The following is an 11,509-nucleotide window of genomic DNA, read 5'->3' on the forward strand; positions in this document are numbered from 1 at the left end:
GAACAGGTGGACGAGGGTAGAGCAGTTGATGTGGTGTATATGGATTTCAGCAAAGTGTTTGATAAGGTTCCCCACGGTAGGCTATTGCAGAAAATACGGAGGCTGATGATTGAGTATGATTTAGAGATGTGGATCAGAAATTGGCTAGCTGAAAGAAGACAGAGGGTGGTGGTTGATGGGAAATGTTCAGAATGGAGTTCAGTTACAAGTGGAGTACCACAAGGATCTGTTCTGGGGCCGTTGCTGTTTGTCATTTTTATCAATGACCTAGAGGAAGGCGCAGAAGGGTGGGTGAGTAAATTTGCAGACGACACTAAAGTCGGTGGTGTTGTCGATAGTGTGGAAGGATGTAGCAGGTTACAGAGGGACATAGATAAGCTGCAGAGCTGGGCTGAGAGGTGGCAAATGGAGTTTAATGTAGAGAAGTGTGAGGTGATTCACTTTGGAAGGAATAACAGGAATGCGGAATATTTGGCTAATGGAAAAGTTCTTGAAAGTGTGGATGAGCAGAGGGATCTAGGTGTCCATGTACATAGATCCCTGAAAGTTGGCACCCAGGTTGATAGGGTTGTGAAGAAGGCCTATGGAGTGTTGGCCTTTATTGGATTGAGTTCCGGAGTCAGGAGGTCATGTTGCAGCTGTACAGAACTCTGATACGGCCGCATTTGGAGTATTGCGTACAGTTCTGGTCACCGCATTATAGGAAGGACGTGGAGGCTTTGGAGCGGGTGCAGAGGAGATTTACCAGGATGTTGCCTGGTATGGAGGGAAAATCTTATGAGGAAAGGCTGATGGACTTGAGGTTGTTTTCGTTGGAGAGAAGAAGATTAAGAGGAGACTTAATAGAGGCATACAAAATGATCAGGGGGTTGGATAGGGTGGACAGTGGGAGCCTTCTCCCGCGGATGGAAATGGCTGGCACGAGGGGACATAGCTTTAAACTGAGGGGTAATAGATATAGGACAGAGGTCAGAGGTAGGTTCTTTACGCAAAGAGTAGTGAGGCCGTGGAATGCCCTACCTGCTACAGTAGTGAACTCGCCAACATGAGGGCATTTCAAAGTTTATTGGATAAACATATGGATGATAATGGCATAGTGTAGGTTAGATGGCTTTTGTTTAGGTGCAACATTGTGGGCTGAAGGGCCTGTACTGCGCTGTATTGTTCATTGTTCTATGTTCTTAAACAGTGCCATACAGTAAATAGTCGATGTAAACAGTGCCCTAAATAAACAGTCAATATAAACAGTGCCCTACAGTAACACTGCCTTACTGTAAGCAGTCTTTGAAAACACAGCGTCGCAGTAAACAGAGTCTATGTAAACAGCGGCGCACAGGAAACAGCCTGTATCACCAGTGCCATACAGTAAACAGCCTCGAAAAACAGTGCCATACAGTAAACAGCCTGTATAAACAGTGCTATGCATTAAACAGTCTATATAAACAGTGGCCTACAGAAAATGAAAATGAAAACGCTTGTAGGCTTCAAATGCAGTTACTGTGAAAAGCCCCTAGTCGCCCCGTTCTGGCGCCTTTTTGAGGAGGATGGTACGGGAATTGCACCGTGCTGCTGGCCTGACTTGGTCTGCTTGCAAAGCAAGCGATTTAGCCCGATGCTAGACCAGCCCCTAAAGGCTATGTGCCCATCCGCTGCGGGCAGCGTTCGAACCTGCGCGGGGAAACCCCATTGTATTTCGAGTCCAACACCTTAACCACTCGGCCATCGCAGCCACTGTCTCTATAAAAAGTGCCCGACAGTAAACAGTCTATATAAACATTGTACTTCAGAAAACAGTCTCAGTAAACTGTGCCCTACAGTAAACAGTCAATATTATCAGATTCCCACAGTAAACAGTCTATGTAAACAGTGCCCTACAGTAAACAGAGTGTACATAGAACATAGAACATAGAAAATACAGCACAGAACAGGCCCTTCGGCCCACGATGTTGTGCCGAACCTTTGTCCTAGATTAATCATAGATTATCATTGAATTTACAGTGCAGAAGGAGGCCATTCGGCCCTTTGAGTCTGCACCGGCTCTTGGAAAGAGCACCCTACCCAAACTCAACACCTCCACCCAAAACCAAGGGCAATTTTGGACACTAAGGGCAATTTATCATTGCTAATCCACCTAACCTGCACATCTTTGGACTGTGGGAGGAAACCGGAGCACCCGGAGGAAACCCACGCAGACATGGGGAGGACGTGCAGACTTCTCACAGACAGTGACCCAAGCCGGAATCGAACCTGGGACCCTGGAACTGTGAAGCAATTGTGCTATCCACAATGCTACCGTGCTGCCCTTAAGAACAAATAAATCTACACTATATAATTTTTCCAGAATCCATGTACCTATCCAATAGCTGCTTGAAGGTGCCTAATGTTTCCGACTCAATTACTTCCACAGGCAGTGCATTCCATGCCCCCACTACTCTCTGGGTAAAGAACCTGCCTCTGATATCCCTCCTATATCTTCCACCTTTCACCTTAAATTTATGTCCCCTTGTAATGGTTTGTTCCATCCGGGGAAAAAGTCTCTGACTGTCTACTCTATCTATTCCCCTGATCATCTTATGAACCTCTATCAAGTCGCCCCTCATCCTTCTCTGTTCTAATGAGAAAAGGCCTAGCACCCTCAACCTTACCTCATAAGACCTACTCTCCAATCCAGGCAACATCCTGGTAAATCTTCTTTGCACCTTTTCCAAAACTTCCACATCCTTCCTAAAATGAGGCGACCAGAACTGTACACAGTACTCCAAATGCGGCCTTACCAAACTTTTGTACAGCTGCATCATCACCTCACGGCTCTTAAATTCAATCCCTCTGTTACTGAACGCGAGCACACCATAGGCCTTCTGACAGCTCTATCCACTTGAGTGGCAACTTTCAAAGATGTATGACCATAGACCCCAAGATCTCTCTGCTCCTCCACATTGCCAAGAACTCTGCATTTAACCCTGTATTCCGCATTCATATGTCCTTCCAAAATGGACAACCTCACACTTTTCAGGGTTAAACTCCATTTGCCACTTCTCAGCCCAGCTCTGCATCCTATCTATGTCTCTTTGCAGCTGACAACAGCCCTCCTTACTATCCACAACTCCACCAATCTTCGTATCGTCTGCAAATTTACTGACCCACCCTTCAACTCCCTCATCCAAGTCATTAATGAAAATCACAAACAGCAGAGGACCCAGAACTGATCCCTGCGGTACGCCACTGGTAACTGGGATCCAGGCTGAATATTTGCCATCCACCACCACTCTCTGACTTCTATCGGTTAGCCAATTCGTTATCCAACTGGCCAAATTTCCCACTATCCCATGCCTCCTTACTTTCTGCAGAAGCCTACCTTGGGGAACCTTATCAAATGCCTTACTAAAATCCATGTACACTACATCCACTGCTTTACCTTCATCCACATGCTTGGTCACCTCCTCAAAGAATTCAAAGTGTATGTAAACATGGCCCGACAGTAAACAGTATGTAAACTATGCACTACAGTAAACAGGGTCGATGTGAAGAGTGCCCTACATACAGTAAACCGAGTCTATGTAAACAGTACTCTACAGTAAACAGTCTATATAAACAGTGCCCTGCTGCAAACAGTGCATTTAAACAGTGCCGTGCCGAAAACAGTCTCTGTAAACAGTGTCCTGCAGTAAACGGTCTATATAAGCAGTACCCTATGGTAAACAGTCTGTATAAACAGTGCCCTACAGTAAACAGTCTATAAAAACAGTGACGTACAGTAAACCGTCTACGTAAACATTGTACTGCAGAAAACAGTCTCTGTATACAGTGTCCTGCAGTAAACAGTCTATATAAGCAGTGCACTATGCTGAACAGTCTATGTAAACAGTTTCCCACAGTAGACAGTCTATGTCAACAGTGCCGTACAGTAAACAGTCAATTTAAACAGTGCCCTACAGTAAACAGTCTATGTAAACAGTGCCCTACAGAAAACAGAGTCATGTAAACAGTGCCCTATGATAAACAGTCTATGAAAACAGTGAGCTACATAAACAGAGTCTATGTGAAGAGTGCCCTACATACAGTAAGCAGAGTCTATGTAAACAGTACTTTCCAGTAAACAGTCTATGCAAACAGTGTGCAACAGTAAACAGTCTATGTAAACAGAGTAAATAGTAAACAGGATACAAAGTCGATGTTAACAGTGCCCTGCAGTAAACAGAGTCTATATAAACAGTGCCATACAGTTAATAGTGTATGTAAACAGTATCCTACAGAAAACTGTCAATGTAATTCGTGGCCAACAGTTTACAGTCGATATAAAAAGTGCCCTACAGTAACAGTGCCGTACTGTAAGCAGTCTTTGTATCAGTGCCTTGTAGAAAACAGAGTCTATGTAAATAGTGCCCTACAGTAGTCTATATAAACAGTGCCCGACTGTAAGCAGTCTTTGTAAACAGTATTTTGCAGTAAACAGTCTATATAAACAGCGCCCGACAGTAAACCATCTATATAAACAGTGCCCTACAATAAATAGTCTATGAAAACAGTGTCCTACAGTGAACAGTCTACGTAAACATTGGACTACAGAAAACAGTCTCGGTAAACAGTGCCCTACGCTGAATAGTCTATGTAAACAGTTTCCCACAGTAAACAGTCCATGTAAGCAGTGCCCTACAGTAAACAGTCTATCAAAACTGTGCACTACAGTAAACCGAGTCTGTGAAGAGAGCCCGACATACAGTAAACAGAGCCGATGTAAACAGTACTCTTACAGTAAACAGTGCAGCTAATCAGTGCTCGACAGTAAACAATGTAAACAGTGCCCTACAGTAAACAAAGTCTATGTTAACAGTACTCAACAGTAAAGAGTCTATCTAAACAGTGCCCAGCTGCAAACAGTCTATGTAAACAGTACCCGACAGTAAACAGTATATATAAACAGTACCCTACTGTAAACACTATGTAAACAGTGTCGTGCAGTAACCAGTCTGTGTAAACAGTGCCCTACAGTAACCCGTCTATGTCAACATTGTACTACAGAAATACCGTCTATATAAACAGTGTCCTACCCAGTCTATGTAAACAGTTTCCCACAGTAAACAGTCCATGTAAACCGTGCCTTCCAGAAAAAAGTCTCTCCAAACAGTGCCCTACAGTAAACAGAGTCTATGAGATGAGTGCCCTACATACAGTAAACAGAGTCTATATAAACAGTGCCCTGCTGCAAACAGACAATGTAAACAGAGCCGTGCAGTAATCAGTCTATGTAAACAGTGATCTACAATAAATAGTGTCCTACAGCAAGCAGTCTATGTAAACAGTGCCTTGCAGTAAACACGTTTATATTAACATCACCCTACAGTGCCCTGCTGCAAACAGTCTATGTAAAAATTGCCCTACAGTAAACAGTATATAAAACAGTACCCCACTGTAAAGAGTCTTTGTAACAGTACCCTACGGTAAACAATCCATGTAACAGTAACCTTCAGTAAACAGTCTATATACACAGCGCCCAGCTGCAAACAGTCTATGTAAACAGTGCCCTACAGTAAACAGTCTATGTAAACAGTGCCCTACCATAAGCAGTCTATATAAACGTCCCCTGCAATAAATAGTCTGTGGGAAGTGCCCTACAGTAAACAGTCTCGGTAAGGAGTGCCCTACAAAAGCAATCAATGTAAACAGTGCCTTGCAGTAAGCAGTCTATATAAACAGTGCCGTAGAGTAAACAGTCTATATCAACCGTGCCCTAAAGTTAATAGTGTACGTAAACAGTCTCCTATAGAAAACAGTCTTTGTAAACAGTGCCCTACCGTAAACAATCTTTGTAAACAAACGTGCCCGAAAGTAAACAGTGTATAGAAACAGTGCCCTACTGTACGCAGTCTTGGTAAACAGTGCCTTGCAGTAAACAGAGTCTATGTAAACAGTGCCACACAGTGAACAGCCAGGTTAAAGAGTGCCATGCAGTAAACAGTCTGTATAAACAGTGCCCGACATTAAACAGTCTATATAAACAATGCCCTAAAGTAAATAGTCTATGAAAACAGTCTCTGTAAACACTGCACTACAGAAAACAGTCTATAGAGCATAGAACGATACAACGTAGTACAGGCCCTTCGGCCCACGATGTTGCACCGAAACAAAAGCCATCTAACCTACACTATGCCATTATCATCCATATGTTTATCCAATAAACATTTAAATGCCCTCAATGTTGGCAAGTTCACTACTGTAGCAGGTAGGGCAATCCACGGCCTCACTACTCTTTGCGTAAAGAACCTACCTCTGGCCTCTGTCCTATATCTATTACCCCTCAGTTTAAAGCTGTGTCCCCTCGTGCCAGCCATTTCCATCCGCGGGAGAAGGCTCTCACTGTCCACCATATCTAACCCCCTGATCATTTTGTATGCCTCTATTAAGTCTCCTCTTAACCTTCTTCTCTCCAACGAAAACAACCTCACGTCCATCAGCCTTTCCTCATAAGATTTTCCCTCCATACCAGGCAACATCCTGGTAAATCTCCTCTGCACCCTCTCCAAAGCCTCCACGTCCTTCCTATAATGCGGTGACCAGAACTGTACGCAATACTCCAAATGCGGCCGTACCAGAGTTTGTACAGCTGCAACATGACCTCGCGACTCCGGAACTCAATCTCTCTACCAATAAAGGCCAACACTCCATAGGCCTTCTTCACAACCCTATCAACCTGGGTGGCAACTTTCAGGGATCTATGTACATGGACACTTAGATCCCTCTGCTCATTCACACTTCCAAGAACTTTACCATTAGCCAAATATTCTGCATTCCTGTTATTCCTTCCAAAGTGAATCACCTCACACTTCTCTACATTAAACTCCATTTGCCACCTCTCAGCCCAGCTCTGCAGCTTATCTATATCCCTCTGTAACCTGCTACATCGTTCCACACTATCGACAACACCACCGACTTTAGTGTCGTCTGCAAATTTACTCACCCACCCTTCTGCGCCTTCCTCTAGGTCATTGATAAAAATGACAAACAGCAACGGCCCCAGAACAGATCCTTGTGGTACTCCACTTGTAACTGAACTCCATTCTGAACATTTCCCATCAACCACCACCCTCTGTCTTCTTTCAGCTCGCCAATTTCTGATCCACATCACGAAATCACCTACAATCCCCAGCCTCCGTATTTTCTGCAATAGCCTACCATGGGGAACCTTATCAAACGCTTTGCTGAAATCCATATACACCACATCAACTGCTCTACCCTCGTCTACCTGTTCAGTCACCTTCTCAAAGAACTCGATAAGGTTTGTGAGGCATGACCTACCCTTCACAAAGCCATGCTGACTATCCATGATCATATTATTCCTATCTAGATGATTATAAATCTTGTCTCTTATAATCCCCTCCAAGACTTTACCCACTACAGACGTGAGGCTCACCGGTCTATAGTTGCCGGGGTTATCTTTGCTCCCCTTTTTGAACAAAGGGACCACATTTGCTATCCTCCAGTCCTCTGGCACTATTCCTGTATCCAATGATGACATAAAAATCAAAGCCAAAGGTCCAGCAATCTCTTCCCTGGCCTCCCAGAGAATCCTAGGATAAATCCCATCAGGACCCGGGGAGGTATCTATTTTCAGCCTGTCCAGAATTGCCAATACCTCTTCCCTATGTACCTCAATGCCATCTATTCTAATAGCCTGGGTCTCAGCATTCTCCTCCACAACATTATCTTTTTCCTGAGTGAATACTGACGAAAAATATTCATTTAGTATCTCGCCTATCTCTTCAGACTCCACACACAACTTCCCATCCCTGTCCTTGACTGGTCCTACTCTTTCCCAAGTCATTTGTTTATTCCTGACATACCTATAGAAAGCTTTTGGATTTTCCTTGATCCTACCTGCCAAATACTTCTCATGTCCCCTCCTTGCTCGTCTTAGCTCTCTCTTTAGATCCTTCCTCGCTACCTTGTAACTATCCATCGCCCCAACTGAAACTTCACACCTTATCTTCACATAGGCCTCCTTCTTCCTCTTAACAAGAGATTCCACTTCTTTGGTAAACCACGGTTCCCTCGCTCGACGCCTGACCGGTACATACTTATCAAGAACACGCAGTAGCTGATCCTTGAACAAGCTCCACTTATCCAGTATGCCCAACACTTGCAGCCTACTTCTCCACCTTATCCCCCCCAAGTCACGTCTAATGGCATCATAATTGCCCTTCCCCCAGCTATAACTCTTGCCCTGCGGTGTATACTTATCCCTTTCCATCATTAACGTAAACGTCACCGAATTGTGGTCACTGTCCCCAAAGTGCTCTCCTACCTCCAAATCCAACACCTGGCCTGGTTCATTACCCAATACCAAATCCAACGTGGCCTCGCCTCTTGTTGACCTGTCAACATATTGTGTCAGGAAACCGTCCTGCACACATTGTACAAAAAACGACCCATCTAATGTACTCCAACTATATCTTTTCCAGTCAATATTTGGAAATTTAAAGTCTCCCATAATAACTACCCTGTTACTTTCGCTCTTATCCAGGATCATCCTCGCCATCCTTTCCTCTACATCCCTAGAACTATTTGGAGGCCTATAGAAGACTCCCAACAGTGTGACCTCTCCTTTCATGTTTCTAACCTCAGCCCATACTACCTCGGAAGATGAGTCCCCATCTAGCATCCTCTCCGCCACCGTAATACTGCTCTTGACTAGCAGCGCCACACCTCCCCCTCTTTTGCCTCCTTCTCTGAGCTTACTAAAACACCTAAACCCCGGAACCTGCAATATCCATTCCTGTCCCTGCTCTGTCCATGTCAATGGCCACAACATCGAAGTCTCAGGTACCAAACCATGCTGCCAGTTCCCCAACCTTATTTCGTATACTCCTGGCATTGAAGTAGACACAATTCAAACCACCTACCTGAACACTGGCCCCCTCCTGCGACGTCAAATCTGTGCTCCTGACCTCTATACTCTCATTGTCCCTTACCCTAAAACTACAATCCAGGTTCCCATGCCCCTGCTGTATTAGTTTAAACCCCCCCCCAAAGAGCACCACCAAATCTCCCCCCCCAGGATATTTGTGCCCCTCAGGTTCAGATGTAGACCATCCTGTCTGTAGAGGTCCCACCTTCCCCAGAAAGAGCCCCAGTTATCCAGATGTAAACAGTTTCCCCACAGTAAACAGTCTATGTAAACAGTGCCCTACAGTAAACAGTCAATGTAACAGTGCCCTACAGTAGACAGAGTCTATGTGAAGACAGCCCTACATGCAGTAAACCGTGTCTATGTAAACAGTCCCCTACAGTAAACAGGCGATGTAAACATTGCCCAACAGTAAACTGAGTCTATGTAAACAGTGTCCCACAGTAAACAGTCGATAAAGAGTGTCCCACAGAAAACAGTCAATGTAAACAGTGCATTACAGTAAACAGTCTATATAAACAGTGCCCGACCGTAAGCAGTCTATATAAACATGCCCGACAGTAAACAGTCTGTGGGAAGTTCCCTGAAGTAAACAGTCTATATGAACACTGCTCTACAAAAACAATCAATGTAAACAGTGCCGTGCAGTAAGCAGTATATATAAACAGTGCCATAGAGTAAACAGTCTATATCAACTGTGCCCTAAAGTTAATAGTGTACATAAAAAGTGTCCTACAGAAAGCAGTCATTGTTAACAGTGCCCTACCGTCAACAATCTATATAAACAGTGCCCTACAGTAAAGTGTAAATGAACAGTGCCCTACGGTAAGCAGTCTTTGTAAACAGTGCCTTGCAGTAAACAGAGTCTATGTAAATAGTGCCGCACAGTGAACAGCCTATATAAACCGTGATGTGGAGATGCCAGCGTTGGACTGGGGTGAGCACAGTACGAAGTCTTACATCACCAGGTTAAAGTCCAACAGGTTTGTTTCGATGTCACTAGCTTTCGGAGCGCTGCTCCTTCCTCAGGTGAATTAAGAGGTATGTTCCAGAAACATATATATAGACAAATTCAGAGATGCCAAACAATGCTTGAAATGTGACCATTAGCAGGTGATTAAATCTTACAGATCCAGAGATGGGGTAACCCCAGGTTAAAGAGGTGTGAATTGTGTCAAGGCAGGACATATAAACAGTGTCCTACAGTAAACAGTCTATGTAAACAATGGACTACAGTAAACAGTCTATATAAACAGTGATGTGGAGATGCCGGCGTTGGACTGGGGTGAGCACAGTACGAAGTCTTACAACACCAGGTTAAAGTCCAATAGGTTTGTTTCGATGTCACTAGCTTTTGGATCACTGCTCCTTCCTCGTGAATGAAGAGGTATGTTCCTGAAACATATATATAGATAGATTCAAAGTTGCCAGACAATGTTTGTAAACAGTATATGTAAACATTGTACTACAGAAAAGAGTATATCGAATGACCATTTAAATGCCCTTAATGTTGGCGAGTCGACTCTTCTTACAGGCAGGGCATTCCACGCCCTTACTATTCTCTGAGTAAAGAACCTACCTCTGACACCTACCTGTCCTATACCTATCACCCCTCAATTTAAAGCTATGTCCCCTCGTGCTTGACATCACCATCCGAGCAAAAAGGCTCTCACTGTCCACCCTATCTAATCCTCTGATCATCTTGTATGCCTCAATCAAGTCAGCTCTTAAACTTCTTCTTTCTGAAGAAAATAACTTCAAGTCCCTCAGCCTTCCCTCATAAGATCTTCCCTCCAGGCCAGGCAACATAAGAACATAAGAACTAGGAGCAGGAGTAGGCCATCTGGCCCCTCGAGCCTGCTCAGCCATTCAATGAGATCATGGCTGATCTTTTGTGGACTCAGCTCCACTTTCCGGCCCGAACACCATAACCCTTAATCCCTTTATTCTTCAAAAAACTATCTATCTTTATCTTATAAACATTTAATGAAGGAGCCTCTACTGCTTCACTGGGCAAGGTATTCCATAGGTTCACAACCCTTTGGGTGAAGATGTTCCTCCTAAACTCAGTCCTAAATCTACTTCCCATCAACCACCACACTTTGCCTTCTTCCAGCTCGCCAATTTCTGATCCAAACTAGTAAATCATCCTGAATCCAATGCCTCTGTATTTTCTGCAATAGCCTACCGTAGGGAAGCTTATCAAACCCTTTACTAAAATCCATATACACCACATCAACTCTTTACCCTCGTCCACCTCTTTGGTCACCTTCTCAAAGAACGCAATAAGGTTTGTGAGGTACGACCTACCCTTCACAAATCCGTGTTGACTATCTCTAATTAAATTATTCCTTTCCAGATGATTGTGCATCCTATCTCTTGTCAACCCTTCCAAGACTTTGCCCACAACAGAAGCAAGGCTCACTGGTCTATAGTTACCGGGGTTGTCTCTACTCCCGTTCTTGAACAAGGGGACAACATTCGCTATCCTCCAGTCTTCTGGCACTATTCCTGTAGACAAAGATCAAAGATCAATCTCCTCCCTAGCTTCCCATAGAATCCTAGGATACATCCCATCCGGCCTATGGGACTTATCTATTTTCATAC

At 44.2% G+C, this 11,509-nt stretch overlaps 1 non-coding gene across 1 annotated transcript; it reads right to left on the bottom strand.

The window, feature by feature from the left end:
• Nucleotides 1-1,647: 1,647 nt before the first annotated feature.
• trnas-cga (transfer RNA serine (anticodon CGA)) lies at nucleotides 1,648-1,729 on the bottom strand. The gene has a single exon. It is a non-coding gene; the product is annotated as a tRNA-Ser (tRNA).
• Between the last annotated feature and the right edge of the window lie 9,780 nt (nucleotides 1,730-11,509).

Source organism: Scyliorhinus torazame, chromosome 26, assembly GCF_047496885.1.
Source record: "Scyliorhinus torazame isolate Kashiwa2021f chromosome 26, sScyTor2.1, whole genome shotgun sequence".
NCBI lineage: Eukaryota > Metazoa > Chordata > Chondrichthyes > Carcharhiniformes > Scyliorhinidae > Scyliorhinus > Scyliorhinus torazame.